The sequence below is a fragment of the Coloeus monedula genome (genome assembly GCF_965178545.1).
Source record: "Coloeus monedula genome assembly, chromosome: W".
NCBI lineage: Eukaryota > Metazoa > Chordata > Aves > Passeriformes > Corvidae > Coloeus > Coloeus monedula.
This window is the reverse complement of record NC_138821.1, coordinates 15,313,326-15,334,946: the sequence shown is the minus strand read 5'-3', so window position 1 is coordinate 15,334,946 and position 21,621 is coordinate 15,313,326. Positions and strand designations below refer to the sequence as shown.

General features: G+C 43.0%; 1 protein-coding gene across 1 annotated transcript in view; it reads left to right on the top strand.

Annotated features, from left to right (window-relative positions):
• The window catches only part of LOC309584648 (creatine kinase S-type, mitochondrial), a 166,162-nt gene extending 151,414 nt beyond the window's left edge, over nucleotides 1-14,748 (top strand). The window contains exon 11 of the mRNA XM_082300802.1: nucleotides 14,315-14,748. The gene's annotated coding sequence lies outside the window, so the exon portion shown is untranslated. The remainder of the gene's footprint in view (nucleotides 1-14,314) is intronic.
• The last annotated feature ends 6,873 nt before the right edge of the window (nucleotides 14,749-21,621 follow it).

The window sequence follows — 21,621 nt, the reverse complement described above, 5'->3', positions numbered from 1 at the left end:
CTTGATTTTAAGACCAGGGAAAGGCATCACTATAAGTAAACAAGGAAGCATTATCTGACACAACACTATTAGTCACAGATGTAGGGAGTTAACACATAGCCACATTAATCTCTGGTATTTGTACTAAGCACTATATGGTAACCATGGCAAACACTATTGAGCTAAAGTTAAAAGAATTTTTCAACATCTTCCCCCACTGCTGCATAGAATCCTTTTAAAAGAAATATACCTTGTTTGGTAACGCTGGCATCCGTTGGCAGATCTGGATTCCAGTTATTGCTGGCTGTTAGCACAATTCATGCTTTGGAGTTTTTTTCTTCCCAGGAGTGGTTTGGGTGCACTCAGGGCTGAGGCTTTCCCATTGTAATTTGAATTAATGGCTACAGGCTATGCTGAGCCTGTCTATTCAATTGAGTATATGGGCATTGTAAGAATGAAACATGCATTTCAGCACACTAAATGCATGCTACTGGAATTTAGTTGTGTGACTGTTGACCAGTGTCCCACAGATCCTGCCTCCTGATGGTTCCCCTCTCTTTCTCTCTGCCCTATGCATGCACTTCTCTGCAGATGTAAGACTACTGTTGTGTTTGTCTCACTGAGAATGACTTGCCTCTGAACTTTGGTAAAGGGACACTACCTCTCTGCTAGGCTGTTTTCCCAACCTACAGGAATGACTCCTTGGACCAAGGGACACTGATCAGGGCAGGGCTGTGATATGACTTAGACAGTCCTGTTGCTTCAACCTGGCCCTTACCCAGAGCAGCAGAACCTGGTCAGAGGTCACAGGAGGTGTAGGAAGACAAGCCACAAGAAGGCAGAAGCTAAAGTAATCTCTCCTCCAACTTTTGTCTACTGGACAAAAGTTGTCTGCAGTGATCATGAAATGGTAGAATTCAAGATCCTTAGGGCGGTGAGGAAGATGCACAGCAAGCTCACTACCCTGGACTTCAGGAGAGCAGACTTTGGACCCTTCAGGGATCTGCTTGATAGAGTATCATGGGATAAAGCCCTGGAGGGAAGAGGGGACCAAGAGAGATGGTTAATATTCAAGGATCACCTCTTCCAATCTCAGGAGTGATGCATCCCAGAGAAGAGGAAGTCAGGCAAAAATGCCAGGAGGCCTGTGTGGATGAACAAGGAGCTCCTGGACAAACTCAAACACAAAAAGGAAACCTACAGAGAATGGAAGTAGGGGCAGGTAGCCTGGGAGGAATACAGAGATTGTCCAAGTAGATAGGGATTGGGTAAGGAAAGCTACATTCCTGATAAAATTAAACCTGGCCAGGGATGTCAAGGGCAACAAGAAAAGCTTCTATAGTTATGTCAGCAATAAAAGGTAGATCAGGGAAAATGTGGGCCCTCTCTGAAAGGAAATGGGAGACCTGGTTACCCAGGACATGGAGAAGGCTGAAGTTCTCAGAAACTTTTTTGCCTCAGTCTTCATTGACAAGTGCTCCAGTCATGGTGCCCAAGTCACAGAATCGAAAGGCAGGGACTGGGAGAAGGAAGGACTGCCCAATGTAGGAAAGGATCAGGTTCAAGACCATCTAAGGGACCTGAAGGTGCACAAGTCCATGGGACCTGATTAGATGCATCTGCTGGTCCTGAGGGAACTGGAAGAGGAGATGGTTAATCCACTATCCATCATATTTGAGAAGTTGTGGCAGACTGGTGAAGTTCCCACTGACTGGAATAGGGGAAATACAAGCCCCATGTTTAAAAAGGGAAAGAAGGAAAAAAAGGAAAAAAGGAAGACCTGGGGAACTACATGCTGGTCAGCCTCACCTCGGTGCCTGGCAGGATTATGGAGAGTAGTCCTCCTTGAAACTATGCTAAGGCACGTGGAAAATAAAGAGGTAATTGGTGATAGCCAACATGACTTCACTAAGGGCAAATCATGCCTGACAAATCTGATGGCCTTCTATTACAGGGTTACAGTGTAGGTGGATGAGAGAAGAGTGACTGACATCACCTACCTGGAGTTGTGCAAAGCATTAGACAAAACACTCAACTGCAATCAACTGATGGAAGTCCAAGTGGAGTGCAATTCCTCAGAGGTTGGCATTGGGACCAGCGCTGTTTAGCATCTTTGTCAGTGACATGGACATTGGGATTGAGTGCATCCTCAGCAAGTTCACTGACGACACCAAGCTGTGTTGGGCAGTCAACATGCTGGAGGGAAAGGATGCCATCCAGAGGGACCTTGACATGCTTGAGAGTTGAACCCATGTAAATCTCATTAAGTTCAAAAAGGCCAAGTACAAGGTCTTTCACCTGGGTGTCATGGTTTAAGTCCAGCTGGAAATTAAGCACTATGCAGCTGCTCACTTAATAAGTTGATAGTTTATCCACAGCCACAAGGATGGTGGAAGAAATACTGTCTTCATATTCCCAGAGTTGCCAAATCACATCCCCTACTGTTGGTGGTGCTTCATCTTTCCAAAGTAATGTTGCCAAGGGGTTTCATGGGCTGTTGGTGCACTCTAGATAAATTTCTGCCACATGGGTCATTGACATGTCATCTGGATCTGTGGGGAGCTGCGCATTGTCCAGGTCAAAAGATATAATTTCTTGCATGGCTAATTCCCTCAGGTAATGAATACCTTTCTCCATTGCAGTCCATTTGCCTAAGATACATGGAATATCATCTTTATAGGGATACCTTTCCCTCACACTTGATAGGAGTCGCCTCCAGAGACTAAGTCAGGTAGTTGCGGAACTAGCCCCAAGGCAGTCCAGGACTGCGAAATGCAGCCTCTCAGGAAAAAAACCTAAAATTCCCAGAGCAACCCCCTCAGAAAGGAAACAAAAGAAAACCCAAAAGGGGAGCCTCCACCAGTGCTGCCTCAGCTCTATGGCAAAAGCCAAGAGGCAAGAGACGAGAAAGAGCCATGAGGCAAGAGCTCTGCTTGGGTGACTCCAACTTTTAAAAGGGACCAGAACCCCCCTGCCCCACAGTTCCATTTCCAGCCGCAGGGTCTTAAAAAACAGTAACAATTTTGGGCACAGATAGATATGGAATACAATAACATTTTGGGTTACCCAGGACATTATCCACCATTACTCCATATCATTTGAGTCATGCCAAAATGAATATCTTTCAATTTTACACACACACACACACACACATATAAATCTCACTATATACAAATGCAATTATTATTTCAGTAGCCACTGACCATCCCCCAGGATATGGATTGAGTTCATTTGGTCCATGACTGATATAATGGGAGCAGTCCATTCTTGTTGTCCATGGTATTTATGACATGCAGTGGCAGTGCAATTCAGCAACCCATGTTATATATGCATTTCAACATTACAGGCTGTTCTCACCCAAAGTCAAATCCCCCTGAGATACGCAATGTCCCCTGTCCCTCTGCATTACTCATCAAGTGTAACCAGGTCCTTGAGCAAAAACAATCCCATGGATGGGTTTGTGTTTGCTTGAGGCTAGGTTAATCCCAACCGTTTTTCCTAACATACCTCTCATATGCACCACGGGGACTTTATCTGCATCTGCTGTATGCAAGTATTCAGATTGGGCAGGGCCAGCTCGGTTAGTGGAACCTCTAGTGTTAACCAACCAGGTAGCCTTTCCTAAATGCAGATCCCTCTGCTTGAAGGTCCCACTGCCCATGGCCTTCAGTGTAGTTTTTAACACTCCATTGCACTGTTTGACTTTCCCAGCAGCTAGTACATGATAAGGAATATGATGCACCCACTCAATACCATGTTCTCTAGCCCAGGTGTCAATGAGGCTATTTTTGAAATGAGTCCCATTGTCTGACTCAATTCTTTCAGGGGTGCCATGTCGCCACAGGGCTTGCTTTTCAAGGCCCAAGATGGTGTTCTATTGTAACCGCTGGACTATTTCTAGCAGGGTGCTGCGGCCTGAAAGCTCAGCAAGGGTTTCCTAGGGCCATGCGATTAATCACATCCCGGAGTCCATTTCAGACAGCCCTGCGATCTGGCTCCAGCAGCTAGCAGCGTTACAACGCAGTGGATGGTAAAGAAGGTAGAGAAGGGTCTCTCATGAGGGTTTGAGATGGTTTTAATCACATCTTGTCCCTGCGATGTTCAGAGGTAGAGAGACAGCGTGGTCTGAGTGTGGGGTGGTTTTGTCAGGGGCCCAGGGGTGGTCCCTGGGCAGGGTTGGGGTACAGAAGCAAATAGGGAGAAACCGAGGGAGTGGCCAAGGCTAGGGGGGGAACAAGGGGAACATACAGAATCATGGGGTTAACAGGCCACCACAGTGTTCCAGGCAGTGGCCTGAGGCACGGGGTATGTCTCCAGCCATCCAGTGGTTGCTTCTACTGCTGTGAGCACATAGCGCTTGCCTTGGCGGGTTTGAGGCAGTGATATAATCAATCTGCCAGGCATCCCCATACTTGTATTTAGACCACCGCTCCCCATACCAGAGGGGCTTTACTCACTTGGTCTGCTTGATTGCAGTGCACCTTTCACAATAATGGGTTATCCGGGATATAGTGTCTGTGTTTAAGTCCACCCCTAGGTCACAAGCCCATGTGTATGTTGCATCTCTTCCCTGATGATCTGAGGCATCATGGGCCATCGACCTAGAAATAATTAACCCTTATGTTGCCAGTCCACATCTACCCGTTACACTTTGATCTTGGCAGCACAAATCACCTGTTCGTTGTTATGATGCTCCTCATTAGCCTGACTCTTAGGCACATGTGCATCCACATGATGGACTTTCACTGTCAGCTTCTCTACCCAAGCAGTGATGTCTTGCCACACTTTGGCAGCCTGGATGGGTTTCCCTCTGCGCTGCTAATTGGCCTTTTTCCATCTTTCCAGTGACCCCCAGAGAGTGTTTGCTACCATCCATGATTCAGTGTAGAGGTAGAGCATTTGCCACTTTTCTCACTTGGTGATGTCCAAAGCCAGCTGGACAGCTTTCAGCTCTGCAATCTGACGCAATACACCTTGTCCCTCAGTAGCATCTGTGACTAGCCATGTAGGGCTCCATACAGCTGCTTTCCATTTCCAATTGGTCCCCGTGATACGGTAAGAACCGTCAGTGAAGAGAGCATATTGCCTCTCACTCTCTGGTAGCTGGTTATATGGTGGGGTCTCCTCAGCACGTCACTTGCTCTTCTTCCTCTTCTGATGATAGTCCAAATTTTTCACCTTCAGGCCAGTTCAGGGTGACTTCCAAGATCCCAGGGCAATTCAGATTTCCTATTCGAGCTTGCTGTGTAATGAGGGCAATCCACTTATTCCACGTCGCATCAGTGACATGTGTAGCAGGGACTTTCCCTTTGAACATCCAGCCCAGCACTGGTAGTAGGGGTGCCAGAAGCAGCTGTGCTTTGGTGCCAGTCACTTCTGAGGCAGCTTGAACCCCTTAATAAACTGCTAGGATCTCTTTTTCAGTTGGGGTGTAGCTGGCCTCAGATCCTCTGTATCCCTCACTCCAGAACCCCAGAGGTCATCCTCAAGTGTCTCCAGGTACCTTCTGCCAAAGGCACCAGGAAGGACCATTATTGCCAGCTGCAGTGTCCAGCACGTTCTTCACATCCTGTCCTGTCCTGACTGGCCCAAGGGCTACTGTGTGAGCAATCTCCTGTTGGATCTGTTCAAAGGCTCACTGTTGTTCAGGACCCCATTTGAAATTGTTTTTCTTTCGTGTCACGAGGTAGAGAGGGCTTACAATCTTGCTGTACTTAACATCGCAAAATGGAATCACCATGTTGACAAACAGAAGAAAATATATTTTTGTAATAATTCATAGTGCATTTTTAAGTTGTACTTTATAAAATGATTGTTGAGGGATATACTTCTAAAATGCTCCATATCATCTGAGATGCCCCAACTCTTCTGCTGCAAAATAAAATAAACCCAAGAAAAGCTTAAAAAGTCACTGTAGTACAGAGTCTGGTATACTGGTACCATCTTGATTTTTTTATTTTTGGTATCAGACTTGTTTGCAAGTATCCATGTCCATAGGGACATATATTACTCCTTGCTATCAAAAGTAAATCTTTCATGGTCCAATGCTATCTTTATAAACTGAATCTCACATGATTCTTAGACTGCACTGTTTTATAGAGAAACAGCTGAGCTTTGAAAAAAAGAACTCTAAAATCCCTTTGAATTAGAGAAAGTAAAATGGTAAATAGAGAGATGTCTTTATTCCTGAAGCTCCTATCCCTAATTGCTTTGATTACATAAACACAGAATACTATAAAAGGCTTGTATGGCTTCAGTGAAATTTCTGCTAATTTGTTGAGCAAGCACAAAGCCCATGTTTCTTCCCAGAGCTCATCTTTCACAGTGTAGAAGGCTACAGACTCTTTTGGTTGGCAAAGGGAAGCCAAGACTGAGGTAACTACATAGAAAAAATACTTCAGTGGTGAAAATATTTCAGGAATAATGAAAAAAATCTAAAACAAACTTCTTAAAAGCTGATATCTTGGGTAGCTGTGATACATGGCTGTTCATCTTTCAGTTTTTCATTGGTTGGTATTTCATAATCAAGCATATGGATACAACTGAGATTCATACCTCATCAAATATTACTTGTTAAGTGTCAAAATTAGATGAGATACAATCACAGTGACAGTTTTATCCTAAAATCCTCAGTGATAAGCCCACTCGGTGTTTTCACTGGGAAGTCATTGTTAAATTGCCTTGATTTCTGAAAGAAAAAGTAGTTTACAGCAGCCTGTAAAATAATAGAGTTGTTGCCTGCTCCTTTGCCCTTCGAAAACTCCCTTTCGGTAGGTGTGGTAGTCACTATGATTACCACAGTAATCTTTCCCCATTGTAACAGTTTTATTTTTTGTCACAGAATTCACTGAGAACCCAGAAATAGTAACAGGAAATTCATACCCATTTTCATGCAAGGATGATGCTAGGATAATTCTTAAAGATTATATTTTGTTTCAGTTCAGCACTTTAAATGATGAACAGTAGAGCAGGGATTGTATTAGCATATAATAAAAAGCATTTCTCAATTTTTTATTCATAGCTACAAAATATGCATATAATTTTCAACACTGACTGACTCACAGCTCAGAAAATAAAGCAAACATATCACTACTTCTGCTTTTAGACTCACAAAAAAGTCTACTTTTTGGGATGAAGTAATATGGTAACTTTGGAAGCAGCTCTCCTGTCTCAGGACCCCCAAGAGAATGTGGACACTTAATGAAGATGAAAAGGTATGAGTAGCAGCATTCATATTTTTCAGTCTCAGCTGTTCCTCAACTCACAATAAGAACTGGTACAATCATTGCTATGATTTGGTTCCAACAGTTAATGAAGAAGGATAGCAAGTCAAACTAGAGTAAGGTAGGTGCAAGCCTGAGTTGAGACCAGCTATAAATGAACTTTGATAATCCAGACAGTTGATACGCAGAAAAGACTCCACTACTCAGATAAGTAGTAAAGTAGGTATGTTTATTCCAGCGCTGGGGTGCATGGGGGATCACTCCTCCAAAGGCATGCGCACCGACAGCAGCATTTGGCTTGGTATATATCAAGTTACAGGTTACATATTCATTAAGTTTCCCAATACACGTATACATATTCATTACCTGGCCCCGCCTAGCCTCGCTTCATATTATAATGAGCCCAAAAGTAATTTACATATGTGTTGTGCTTGTGCTGTGCCTCCTGGTGGTCGTGGGCAGGGGTCTTCGGGATGAAGTAAGTCTTCCTCAGATGAAGTAAGGAGTCTTCCTCATGCTGAACTTTTCACCCTGTCTCTTTACACGTGCTCTCTAAGGTCCTGGCCCAAGTTCAAACTTCAAGGCTGATTTGAGCTGGTTTCAGAATCTGAAAGCAAGATCTTTGGTCACGGTTCCCTCCCCTTATCAATAGTCTTGCAAAGCAGCTCCTTAGCAAATCATTTAACCTCTGCTCCCCCCCCCCCCCCCATTCACAGTAACACTGCCTACAAAGGACTGGTCTATCTAAAACTAGGCCCTTTCCTCATCTCCAAACCAGGATGTGAAATCATATATATATATTTACAAGAAGCTTACAAAAGACATAAACTACCATTACTGCCTTGATACTCACAATGCTAAGTTAGGAGTGTGCCAGTTTGGGCAAATTTGGAAATATATCCTCTGAGAGAAGGCAGGTTACAACCAGCACTCCCCCACCAGGTTCGGGAAAAAAAACTTTCCTCGAAGGAAAGTGAAAGAGATAAAAGCTATTTATTTAGCAAACACACAGGAAAAGAATAATAATGCTAAATAAGAAAACCTCTCGCTCTGCTGAGAGAAACCTGGGAAAATGTCAGAGTCCTTCCGTAGTCTCTCTCTCCCCCTCCTTGGAGCTGGGACAGGGTGGTGGGCCCACATCCAGGGCCAAGGACTCGGTGGAAGGTCCTCCCAATGTATTCTGATATTGAAACCGTCCAGCAGAGAAGAAGGGGAAAATCAGAGTCCCAGGAAAACAAAGTTCAACTCTCCGGAGGAAAAGGAGCTGAAAAACTGGCCAAAAGCTGGCTAGAAAAAAAGCAAGCTGAGTGCTTCTCTCCGCTCTCGCTCTCCTGCCACAGCTGAATAAAAATGTCTCTATCTCTGTGTGACCTTGAACAAGCTGCAAAGTGCTTTGAAGAAGTTTTGCTCAGTTTTTCCTCCCCCCTCTCAGGCTCAGTTTAAAGGCATAGAAAGGCACAAAATTAATTTCTGGGCATGGGGCAGTGATATGGGATATACATCATAAAGTCACCCCAAGACATTGAGCTTCTAGATTTATTCTTTAAAGCTCTTAGGAAAGGTATATTTATCCACCCCTAGAAAGAATATACATTAATATATTTAATTTAAAAGAAGCATATGCTATTGCTGGTGTTGATTCATCTATATAATGGTTTCTTCATGTGTTGCTTTAAATGAACTAATCTGTGCACTCAAAGCCTGCTCATTTAACAAATAAAGGTCAGAATTTCTAGGCAGGGGTAAACCTTCCAGAAATGTTCAAACAAGTCCATTGAATTTGCATTTGTTTATTAAAAAAATAAAAGGAAGTAAAAGATCAACTATGGGGGCAGAAATTTCATGTTTGAGATTGTCTTGGGGTACAATGTAAGGCTTAACCAAATAATGTATTCTACAGCCATCTACATGAACGGTTAAAATGGGTGGAGCAGTGGTTTTTTATCTTCTCCATGACTCAACCATGATAACTCCCTCTGGGGAAGCAGCAGCCACCCTGAGAGGGCCATCTCTGCTAATGGGCCATCGAGGACTCCCCAGAATGACTCATAGAATTACATCACCGCATTGTGAAATTCCCTGCCCTGGGTGAGGTACCAAACATTCCCACCTGTATATAATCTGGGACTTGGGACACCATGATACCACCACTGGATACCCAGAGGGCAAGAACTCTCGACAACCACCACTGGACCTCCAGAGAAGGACCAGACCTTTCTACAGGATCACCATTTTCGACAAGACCACATCCATCACTCCAACAGGACTGCAACCTCCTTTTAATCGGTCTGCTACCACCACCCTGACCAACAGGGTGTCAGGTCATATTCTGACTTTGTTGGTTTAAGCCAGTGTTTCTGTACTATTGCCTTTATTGTAATTTTTCCTATTAAATTGTAGTTCTGACTTGGAATCTCTTGCAAGATATTTGTGTGAAGTTAATTCCTCCCACTGGTTTACCTTCAAACCAGTACAGAGATTGATTCAGAAAATTATCTGGAAGTCACAGAGATTTAAATTCTTAAAAATTGCATTATTCTTGGCCATTTGAGACCATATGAGGCTCAAATAAATACTTTTGTATACAGGAATATGAGGCTAAACATAAACCCTCGAATTCATTCCACCCTAATTTTAGGCCCTTAAAAACATTCAATATTTGTCAATGGAGAAGGCAATCAATGACATACTGCAATCTTCTGAAGGCGTCTCTTTTTCTGTCTGTTCAGTGACTTACCTAGGAAATCTAGGCAGCTAATTTTTAGATGGCTAAATTTAGGGTAGAATGAATCAAAAAGCAGTGTGGAATACAAACAAATATGATCTAGTAGTATAATATTACCATTACAAAACAGCCTGTAATAGCATTAAAGTCTGAGGCTCCAACCCAGATATGCTTTGTGGTTAGTGACCCATATGATCCATGTCTTTGCAATTCCCCAGTCTTGACAGGAATGTTCTAAAGATAAACCAATAAAGCTTGATTTTATTACCTTGTTTCCCTTGTTTGGTCCTTTGACAAAGAGATTTCTTTGAACACCAGAGATTCCCAAGAGTTGTACTATACTGGACTTCAGAAGTATTTTCTGCAGGGATGCTTTCTGAGTATATAAATGCAACAACGGAGTTGTATTTTAGTACAACAGAACTAGTATCACCAAACCTCACAGTGCTTTAAGAGCAGTGGAAAATAGCTGTATATTTCAAAAAGAATGCTTAGAAAGAGAGCCCCTCAGTGGAAGGTCTGTTTTCTGAGACTGTCAAAGGGCTTCAGATAAAGATGGTACCATTTTTCCAGGGATCACAGCTGGAATAGTGTCAATAAGTCATTTGGAATATGATTGTTGTCAAGCAGCTTGTTGGATCTCTCATCAACAGACTGCTGCCCTTCTGAAATTATTTAAGAGGTTGGTTTTTAAAGTTACAAGCATAGAATCAGGATCATAGAATGTTAAGGAGTTGGAATGGACCTTCAAGATCATCTAGTTCCAATCCCCCCTTCCAAGGGCAGGGACACCTCCCACTAGAACAGGTTGCTCAAAGCCTTATCCATCCTGTCTCTGAACACTGCCAGGGTTGGGACATTCACAACCTTCCTGGGCAAACTGTTCCAGTGTCTCACAGTAAAAAATTTCTTCCTGATATCTAACCTAAATTTCTTCTCTTTCAATTTGTACCCATTACTCTTTGTCCTATCACTACAGTTCCTGACGAAGAGTCCCTCTCTGGCTTTCCTGTAGACCCCCTTCAGATACTGGAATGTTGCTATGAGGTCTCCACCCAACCTGAACAGCCCCAGCTTTCTCAGCCTGTCTTTGTAGGGGAGGATGGTCTGGAGAAGGTTGCATTTGTAATGATTAGTGGTTTTGAAACACAGATTTAGAAGAAACATAAAAATTTTAGTCATAGGGTAGCTGTGTTGAAATTAGTTAGAATAGGAATGAATTTGGGCCCAGCTAGAGTTAAGAGAGCTGGACCTGTAATGGGTTTTAAGATGTTAGTAACTGATTACCAAATAACTGATGATCTGTAATTTGTATGTTTGCTTAGCTGTGCTTAGAAAGAGGAATAGAAACATTGATAAGTTGGTCTAGGGAACAAGGACAATTACCAATTTCCTCCCTTGGTGGGAACCCGTTCAAAAGTCACGCAAGAGGAAACTTAGAGGTCACTAAAGTAATTAGGATTGTTAAAGTTCAGAGAGGCGAAAAGGTCAAAATGAGGAAGATGAGCATACTTCATCTTTTTAAGACCACTGACCCAATTCAAGACCACCGACTCAATTCAGAACACACACTACGCATTCTTAATGACATTTAAGCTCATTTCCATACGAAGTGGAGAATGGGAGGTGTTAAGGTTATGAATATGCATTTGTATTTTGGATATTCATAATTTTTGTAAATAAAAAGCTTTGTGTTTCCTTGTATCAGGGCCCTGCGTCTTAGGGAGCTATCCCATGCAGTGCCTGGCACCAAATAAAACATACACTTTCTAACTCTAAACTGTTAGAGAGTTTTTGTCTGTCTTAGTTGGATATCAATATTAGATCGATATTCATATTTTGGTAAATCAGTTTGACCTTGGCTGGGTGTCAGGTGCCCACTAAGCTGCTCCATCACTTCCTTTCCCAGTGGGACAGGGGAGAAAATAAGATGGAAAACAACCAGTGGGTTGAGATAGGGCAGTTTATTAAAGTGAGAGAAAGAAACAAGCAAAAGTTTGCTTGTGCATAAGTGAAGGGAAAAGTTAATCTCTCCTTCCCAGTGTTCAGACACTTCCTGGGAAGCAGGGCTTCAGCACAGGTAGTGGTTTCTCTGGAAGGCAAACATTGTAGAATAACAAATGCCCTGCCATTCCTTCTCTCTCCCTTAGTTTTTATACCTGAGCTGATGTCATATGGTGTGAAATATCCCTTTGGTTAATTTGGCTCAGCTGGCCTGGTTGTGTCCCCTCCCAGGATCTTGCCCACTCCCAGCCCCTTGATGGGGGAAGGAATGTTAGAAGGACAGCACTTCTCAGCAGTAGCCAAAACACTGGTCTGTTATCAACACCCTTCCAGCTACCAATGCAAAGCACAGCACTGAGAGGGCTGTGAACTCTACCTCAGTCAGACCAAATACATCATCCTAACACAGGACACACATGTTGGCATATTTATGAGGTTGTGGGAATTTTGTATTGCCATGCTTTTGAACTCTTCTGGTATGGCATGAAGTGGCTGTTTGCTATAACTGTCAATAATTAAGCACTTGCTGAGAACAGGTGACAACTCTTCAGATATACAAAAAGTTTGTGAGACTCCCTCAATACTATTACTTAAAGTCAGAGGCAACATCAAGATTTATATATATTTTTATACATTAATAGTTGTTTTGACAAATTTAATTCTTGCTGATTTGAAATATTACTGAGGTTTTCTTTACTTTTAAAAACTGTATTTATACATTAGTTTCACTTATGATTGTGAAAGTCATTCTTTGCTTAAAATACCTAATTGTTTAAATGTGACCTGCAAATACTTCTCTTTAATTGGGAGTATGCCCTGTTATTCTCCATAAAGGGTTCAATTAATCTGCAAAAACATTTTTTTGACCTTAGTAATTCAAGGAATTTATCTACAATTTGTCTTAAAGGTGTGAGGAATACTTATTGTAAGTACCCAAAGTTTTATGTGAAAGCGTGAAGATGCAAAGTCACTAATGAAGACTGTCTTTAAAACATTAACCTAGTAGTTAATCAGCAAAATGAAATTAAACACAAAATTTCAAATGATTGATGTAAAAATCCCTTTCAATTTTCACAGGTTGTGTTTTCAGCTTTTTCATTTTTTTCCAGTCATCATAAAGTACTTCAGTCTATATGGGATTTGAATTTCTGATGTTAGAAATAAGCAAAGGATTTAAATATATGTTCAGGTCTTTGTTGTATACCATAAAATAGCAGTATAAAGGAATTAATAATTTGAGTTCTTTTCTTTCTGAATAAACAGAAAAATAATGAAATTCTCCTTAAGACTGCCTCACATAAAGTCTGTGGTAGCTGAAGACAAGGGCACCATATGGAGAAATTGCTTCCTTACCTCCTGCATATCCCAGAGTTCAGTTTCTCTTCTGGTACCTACATAGAAGTGCAAAAAAGAGACAACAGAGGAAAAGCTAGCATATTTATGCTTATTTAGTGCAAGGAAGCTTGTAGGTTGGAAAATTTCTCCGAGACAATCTGCTGAAGTTATATAGCTTGCCTTGAGCAGAGGACAGTAGGAAGACACCTTTTCCTTGTTCCATAGTTCACTGCTGTTGGAGGTTGGGATTGTTCTTTTTTTTTCTCTATCAGGGAATCTCCCATCTGTTGCCTAAGAGATAATAACGACCGGTACTGTACTTAAGGGAGACAAAAGAAGTGGCTAAGGTAGGGGGAAGGGTGCAGCTGCACTCTTGCAGCTGAGGGGCTTTCTTTTGGAAGGGCAGAGATACTTCAAGATTTTGGGTGGGGGGAGGGGCTGGACTCAGCTTCTCTCTCTCTTGCTCCCAGGATCGGAGGGGAATGGTTGAGTTGCTGTGATACAAGGGAACTAGGGGTTAAGATGTTGAAGAATGGTTAGAGGATCAGGGACATGGATCATTGATAAAGCTGAAGGGTACAGATCAATAAAAGAGCTGTACAAGCAAAGGCCTGCATGAGAAAATGCCTGCATGAGAAAATGCCTGCGTGAGAAACAGGCCTGAGAACCAAAAGGGAGTTTTAAGGAGGTACAGTGCTGTGCTGATAAGATGTACTGACCATGAGAAGGGAGGAAGAACTTTGATTTCTCAAGTTAAAACATAAATAGTAGAAGCTTGCCAAATGTAGTCTTTTATCTAACCCAATTATGTAGAAACAAGAATGCGCTTTCATAAGTTTAAGCCAATCAAGAACTGACAAGCATGTATACTGATACTATATAGGTGCCTCTGTATTGCCAATAAACGAAGCTTGCTTTATCAATCACATTGATTGTCTGCATGTCTTCCCTCGCCAAAGTCAGCAAGTTTAAGAGATGATATATTAGGAGCTGCCTGTTAAATGATATATACTGCTTGCTTAACATTTACTGTGCTTGCCAAAAGCAGGAAGGGAGGATGCCAGGCTGTTGATAAGAAGAAGTAACCGTGACTGGGTTCCTGCTTTCTGGACCCCTAAACCGGCTGAAACCGGCTTGAGGTTTGGACTAAAACCAAAGGGACAAGAAAGCATGCGGAAAGAGGCAAGGCGAAAAGTTCAATCCTGAGGAAGACTTGTTTACTTCATCTTGAGACCCCTGCCCACGACCACCTGGAGGCACTGCACAGGCACAAAGCATATGGCAATTACATTTAGGCTCATTATAATATGAAGCAGAGCTAGGCGGGGCTAGGTAATGCATATGTATAGGCATATTGAGAAACCTAATGAATATGTAACTTGTAACTCGATATATACCAAGCTGATTATCATTGATGGCACACGTCTTTGGAGGAGCAATCCCTCATGCGCCTCAGCGCTGAATAAACATACCTACTTTACAGCTTTTGAGTTGTGGAGTTTCTCTGCGTATCAGCTGCCACCGCAGAGTCCAGCTCGGCACTGGCCCTTCTTTACCGTGGGTGAGCCTCTGCTCGTAAGAGCAGCTGGTGAACTGGGACCTTATTAACACCCTACCTCACTAAAAAGGACCCTCACCATCTACTCAGGTGCCTCAGGGGAAAACCCAGGACCCTGAGCCTCTTCCCCCTCTGAGGGAGCCTCTCCTGGCTGTGTTTGGGAGCCTGGCTGCCGCTGCCCAGCCCTGCCATTTTCTGCCCCTGCTTTGGGTTTTTTGCTACACTTTAGCCCAGCACCCTGTGCCTGCCAGAACATGCTGTGGCTCCTACAACAGCTGGGGAATTTCTGCTACATTTTGCCACCCCTAATGTGCCCACCTCTGACGTTCCAGCAGGTGCTCTGAGGTTCCTGCTGAATCAGGGGGATGGGGAAGCAGAGGTTAAATGATTTACTAAGAAGTTGTGTGTTAGAAGCAATGCATACAGCTTGCCCAACACTTATTGTGCCTACCAAAGCAGAATGAGAAGATATAAGACTATTGATAAAGGGAAGGAATCTTGACCAAAGATCCTGTTTTTAACCTAAAACTAACTCAAACCAGTCTTGAAGTTTGGACTTAGCCCAGGGGCATAAAGAGCATGCGCAGGGAAGAAAGGTGAAAAGTTCAGCATGAGGAAGACACTTTACTTCATCTGAGGAAGACTCTTATTTCATCTCGGAGACCCCTGCCCACGACCACCAGACAACACTGCACAAGCACAACGTGAATGTAAATGACTTTTGGGCTCATTGTAATACGAGGCAAGGCTAGGCGGGGCTACGTAATGAATATGTATAGGCATATTGGAAAAGTTAATGAATATGGAGCTTGTAACCTGATATATACCAAGCTGAATGCAGCTGTCAGCACGCATGACTTTGGAGGAATTATCCCCCATACGTCCCAGCGCTGGAATAAACATACCTACTTTACTACTTATTCTAGCAGTGGAGTCTTTCCAATGCATCACTGCTACAGCCCATTTTGCCAGGTTGTAAAGAAAACCCCTTTTTCGCGCTCTTCTGCTGGCCTGACCGCCATTAACCACATGAGCGAGATGGCTGAGCTTGTGCCACAGCGCCCCCTGCAGCCGTGGGGGAATCATCGCACCTTCCCTGCCAGGCTGGGAGCCAACAGCGCCCCTTCTGGCTGTGACAGTAACTACACCAAAGGGGAAAGTGCTTGACAGCCAAGAGAAGGCTTTTGTTGGGGTTTCTGGTTTTGTCTGTTGTTGCTGCCGTTATTGTTATACATATACATACTAGTAAAGAACTGTTATTCCTTTTCCCATATCTTGGCCTGAAAGCCCCTTAATTTCAAAGTTATAATAATTCAGAGGGAGGGGGGTCATATTTTTCATTCCGAGGGAGGTTCCTGACTTCCTTGTCAGACTCTTGTGGATGCTAAAAAGCAGCAGAGGAATTTTCCAGCTGCTGAAGCATTTGTGAAGTTTTTCCTTTCTCATGCTTTAGCTGAGAAACAGTGAAAGATGGTTTTGTAAGCTAACTCTCTATCTTGCACCTGCAAGGTCTTGTTTTGGTTCACTGAAGAAAATATTTTGTGTGAGAAATGAGACAACTCTTAGTTAAAAAAATTAAAATAATTTATTGAAAACGAAAAAATTACAGAAATTAGAAAAACATAAAAATTTGGGATCCTATGGCTCAATAGATGGTATGCCCCAGGAGCACAGGCATCTGAGATCTTCTGGCTGAGACAGCACTGGACCTCAGGTAGAGAAAAGGACTTGCAGTGCTGGGCTGACTTTTAGCTGGTCCAAAAGTCAGGGAAAAAAAAGTTATTAAAGGCTCCTTAATAGGAGTAAGGCTTTTAATGCCCAGCACTGATGTCCACCACAGCTAGCCTGCAGAGAACTTCTCTCTGTCTGTTTTTTTTTGAAGCCTGTCTCATTGTTTTACAGTGCCCCAGTCCGCCCCAGTCCGCCCACAGCCTGCCCCTTCGGTTTAAAGTGATTGGTGCTTTCCCTTTGACAGATCATCTCCGTCCACCAATGGCTCATCGTTGTCAGGGGGGTGGTATTAGTTGAGATAAGGGTGCTAAAATGCCTTCATTAAAATTCAGGTTGCCATGGAGCTTGCCTAATGGGGAATGGCTATGGGGCTAAAAATAGCTGCTGGCTGTTAGAACTGGGGTTTTTGGAGTTAGCCTTGGAACCAAAGTGCAAGTAAAAACACCTAAAAAAAGTATTAAAATACATCCAACACATCTTAAAACACTTGTAAAAGTATACAGTAAACACGGGAAAGATAACTCTTATGGTGTACAGGTGGTTTGAAGTTTGAAAAGGGAGCATAAGTTGGGGATTTTTAACTGGGGAATTTTTAACTGGGAAGGGTGCAACTCTCTTAATAAACTACTTTGAACAATTGAAAACACTGATAATGGAACTTGATTTTTGTACCTGGGCTGATGGGTTAATTTTAACATTCAATTTAAAAATATTTAACTCAAAATTAATTAATTAAAGCACTTAATATGCAAAGACCAAGCACGAATAGGGATTTCATGTATGACATTTTGAAATGGGTGGTTATACTGGTCAGCCACTCACTTTGGTGGGTGGCTAGCCAAGGGGCCAATCATGTAGTTTCTCTTTTGCGATCCATGCTATAAAAAGATGGGGTTTTGGCATTAAAGGGTCGGCTTCGACCATCTTCTCTGACCTGAAGTCATGTCATTTTTTCGCCGTCCCTGCATGCAACAGTGACAGACTCCTGTCTTTCAAACCAAGACAACTGCACAGCCTGATTACTTAGGCTTTACATAGGCAGCTGCAGCTTGAAGGCATACACTGTATGCATTGTACTGAGTAATGAAATGTGCTAAACTGCAGATGCCTATCTTCTAAAATCTAACCCCAAGCTCTCAAAAAGTATATGAACTTGATGCCGAATTGATTTTTTCCTTTTTGCTTTTATATTCCCTTCATATATATATTCGTAGTTCTATTGTATAGTTATATAGTTCCTAGTTAGCTCTAGTACATTTCCCTACCCTGATAGGCTGAAAGACAAAACACATTCCAGAGGCTCCAAACCCTGAGGGGCCCAAGGCCCCTATCCTGTCTTGGTTCTTCCTGGGACCCAAAGCTGAAACCAGCTCTTTGAGACCCATTTTCATAAACAAAGTTTAGTTCCTATCTAAAGGAGGGCTACAGAAGACATGGAACCAAAAAGGGGAAATAACTCCATCACTTATGCTTCTCATTGGGGATTCTTGTCAGTTATGCTAATTTGCTAAACTTATAAAACTGTATTCACCTCATACAGGGGTGGGTATTTTCCATATCTGCCCCTTGGAGGCCTCCAATAAAGACCAGCCTTTATATTACCTCCTATACTAATATTATCTCAAAAGTATGTTGCTTCATTTCCAGGTTCTTAAAGTCATCAAACTGTATTACATTTGAGTTAATATTTCTGTAAATGGCTTATATGTTTGTTGTTTGAAATAAATTATGAAACTACTAAGTGTACTTAACAAGGCTTTAACTATATGTGAAGAGCAAGTTTTGAGGACAGAACAAGTTCTATTGTAGAAAATACAATCAAGCCACCTCTTGCTTCAAAACAGGAATTTACAGTATTTACAGCAATGGTGACAAGGTTTCTTACACAAAACCTACAAGAATTTACAAAATATGCATGGATCACTGAGGTTATAATGCCAGCAGCAAAATAAAAAGTAAATCTTTACATAGAATATATTGTGCAATGTGAACAAAGTTGACAATAGTTTACAAATGTTTTAAGTAATTCAGATAAATATGATAAACCACCAGCTATCAAATCTTCTTTCCCTCCTCACCAGAAATAAGTGCTTTCCAAATGCATGCATGGCAATTCATAAAAAGTTGACTTTTTTGGTGGTTTTTGACAAACGTGCACAAAACAAATGTGCTGCAATATTTTTGCAGGTGGATACTTGCCACAAAAGAGCCCTTAAATTTGGTCTTTAAACATATAGAGCATATTGATTTAAACTTCTCAAATAGGCACTACAAGGCTAAGAAAGTTTCTTATAAGGATTCTTTTTGTCCTGAAAAGTAAAATTACTTGAGTCTCAAATAATAGAAAGCTCCAGCTTCTACTTTGCTGATGACACTGTATTTCAGGCGTTGTTGAGGAATTGTATTACTTTTCCTTAACAAACAGTGTAAATTGTAAATCAAATCAAAACTAGGGGTTAATTAGAAAAATTAGAATACATCTGGGAACAGCTTATAACTATGGCAGCTGGTGTGGGGTCAGTAGCTCTGACCGAGGAAGCTGTGACGGGTCTGGAGAGATGGTCCCGAGAGAGATCGTCTTCCCAGGGCCTGGTGTCTTCCCTCAGCTGCTAGCTGGAGGTCCCGTGCAGAGGCTGTCAGCTCTTTAGTGATTGTCAGCTCATGATTTCAGCTCAGCTCTGCAGGGCAGCTTCCAGGCCAGACCAGGGAGAGACGAGAGGCCCGTGTAGCTGTTCCAAACGAGGTAGCTTTATTGGTCCGTACTCCGGCGAAGGGGAGCCAAGGACGAGCATCTCTCTGCCCTTGCAGGGGCAGGGGGCTAGCTCTTATAGGGATACAGGGAGTGGGTGTCAGAGGGTAAAGGCCAATGGGTTACAAAGGATCTGCATAGGGCCTCCCAGAGGATTCTGGGTTTGTCTTCTCGCTGTAACCGAAAAGTGGCTGCCTTTCCAGGGGGAGTCCTGCTGGGAGGTTAAGCACTCTCCTTATCTCAGCAGACGTCCGTCCAGGGCAAGGGGCTGGGCATACCCCAAAACTGCCCCTTCTGTATTTATTAAAAAGGCATTTCCAGCAGCCTTTCTGCAGCAATGTAGGAGGCATGAGAACATAAGTAACACAATAAGAATTACAATGAATACCCACAAAACTCTCTTAATCAAAGATGCAATCCATCCCATTATTCCCCATCATCTGAAAAGTTCATCGACCCAATCTAGGCTCTTATCTACTTTTAGGTCTTTTACTAGTCCTTGTAGTTTCTGGATGTTCGCCTGGATGGATGTTGAGTGCGAAGAAAGATTGAAGCAGCACATCCCTTCAAAGTTTTGGCAGCCATGTCCATGGGCTAGCAGTAGGTGGTCTATTGCTGCTCGATTCTGTAGGGTTGCGTGTCTGGTAGTCTCCTCATCCTTTAAAAGATCACTCAAGACGGCAGAGGTCGCATTGGCCTGCTTGCTTAGCCAACACCCTAGGTGATGGATATCCCCAAGGGCTTTGAGTGCAGCTAACCAAGGAGTGAGCACGGAAACTGTGACTTGTTCAGCCTTATTCAAGTTGTAAATGCGGCTGTCACAGCTTTCGTCAAACTCAGCAAAGGATCTCTTTTGACGTGTTGATATGTTTGTTTGTCTCCAATTATGTAATAATGTGATATTTGGGGTGAGGGTAGAAAGCTTGCCAAGGCTACAGGGGCCTCCTTGGAGGCGTGAGGGGATCCCAGCCCATACTCTGTCATCACAGACAAGAAACACTCCCCGGGGTAACACTTTTGGGTGGAGAGTGGACACAGAGAGTATGTGACTGGTGTAATTGCACCAATCCTTACTATTATAGGCTTTGTTAATTGGTGATATGTCTTTTCTGTATGTGTTTTTTGCCTGGTCGATTCCTGGCCAGCCTTGGCTTTGCTGCCTAAAATAAAATTTGACACAATATGTTGCTTTGGAGGACCCCAGCAGGTTCAATTCTTGGGGTTCATCTCAAGCATTTGGCAGAATCTTTGTCCACTCATCCCAAGTGTCTACTGGATTGGGCTTCTTACCTGTGGTGTGGAGGAGCTCTGGGTTAGTGATGGGCCAATCATCTGCTACCAAGGGAATTCCTACCAGACACGTAAAGAGTGGGTTGTCTACGCTGCCCATGGACAGGCACAGATTTTCTTGTTTGAGTGTCTTTGCTAGGGTCACCCAAATATTATGTCTAGGCTGTGGGACAAGCCAGCTGAAGGCATGTGGTACAGTGAAGAGCATCGAGGCAGCGATGAGGACAGCATCAACGAAGATAAATTTCATCTTTGGACAGGGATGGGGCTTCTGAGAGGGAATATAAGCGAGATTTGTTAGCTTTATGGTGAGAGGGGAGGGTTTTAGGATTTAGGGAGGTTTGACAAGGGTTGAGGGAGGGGGTATTTTGGGGTAAAGGGGGTGGTAACATAGACTAGGGATAAATGTTTTCAGGCTGTGTCTGGCCTACGGCTTGACTTCTGCCGTAGCATCTTGTTCAGCTTTCTGTTTTGTCTGCTGTCGTGTGGTGGGACGGTCTTTTCTCTGGTTTGCAGTCATTCAGCGACGTCTCCGTCTCCATGCAGAACTGGTCTGGTTTTGGGGAGGTCCTGTATTTGACTCAGGAGAGTTCTTGTTGGTGTCTGTGGGAGCAGTGTTTGCAGGGCCTAGGTATGGTTTTATATTTTTTCCTGGGAACCACTTCGGACCAGATGGTAGTTGAACACAGGTGTAGCCTCTCCCCCAGGTAATCAATTGGAAAGGCCCAGATACCTGGTGTGATTCTAGGTCCTTCACCAGCACTGGTGGTTTCTCTGTGAGCTTAGCTTGGGTTGAATTTGAGAAGTGGCGGAGTATTGGGGGGTCAGGCTTTTATGAGGTACCATTTAGGAAGTTAATGACGTAGAGAGCCTTACAGAGTCTTTCGACAGGAGACAGAATTTCTGTCTCTCCGCTGCTGATTGAGGACTCTTTTGAGGGTTTGGTTGTAGATACAAAAATGCTGCTAGCAAGGATTTTCTTGCTATTTTCTAAGTCCGTGAGAGACTTTTCTCTCTCACAGAAGAG